The sequence below is a fragment of the Ursus maritimus genome, unplaced genomic scaffold (genome assembly GCF_017311325.1).
Source record: "Ursus maritimus isolate PB19 unplaced genomic scaffold, ASM1731132v1 scaffold_33, whole genome shotgun sequence".
Taxonomy (NCBI): domain Eukaryota; kingdom Metazoa; phylum Chordata; class Mammalia; order Carnivora; family Ursidae; genus Ursus; species Ursus maritimus.
Window position 1 is genome coordinate 10,600,252 of NW_024425897.1, and position 703 is coordinate 10,600,954.

The following is a 703-nucleotide window of genomic DNA, read 5'->3' on the forward strand; positions in this document are numbered from 1 at the left end:
AACCAGTGTATTACCTTACAGTAAGAAATGTAACTGCCAAGAACCTGAGGGTGAAGCCCGTAGAAAGCAGTGCTCCTCTGAAGGAGGCTGGGCAGGCAGCGGGTCAAGCCAGAGGCTGCGGGGAGGCTGGGGCCATGGCCTTCACTCTCTGGCTTCCCGAGGAAAAGGAAAGTCCCACCTCATTTATCTTTGGCCAAGCTCCTGTTAAGCTGCCTCCTTCCCAAATATGGACTTTTCTGAGGCCGCATTATTTTCAGATTGATTTTTCTCTTTAGCAACAACTCGAGTAGCTTTCCCTGAAGCCAAGCCTTGGAAGCCACCCTGCCACAGCGGCGTTTGCACATGTTTGGTCCTGCTGGTAGGGCCCCCTAAACTGTGGGCGATAACTGCCCACCCTCAGTCCAACAGGGGTGGGCACAGGGGGCGACAGGGCAGGGAGGTGGCCCCGGGCTGGGACATGGGCTCCGTGGAAGCTGCTTCCACACTGACTGATGGAGGAAGGACCCATGCAGAGGGGAGAGGGTGCCGCTGAATGATTCACTTGAGTCTTTTCTGCTGCAGACCTTTCCTCGGCCCCTTTGCCTCCTCTCCCCTGTGGATCTGAGACCTGGGGCCGAATCCCCAGGTGGCAGATCTGGGTTCCGCCTACCTGGCTGGATGCAGTTACTCGGGGGGGGGGGGCGGCTTTCTGCTCCATCTCACA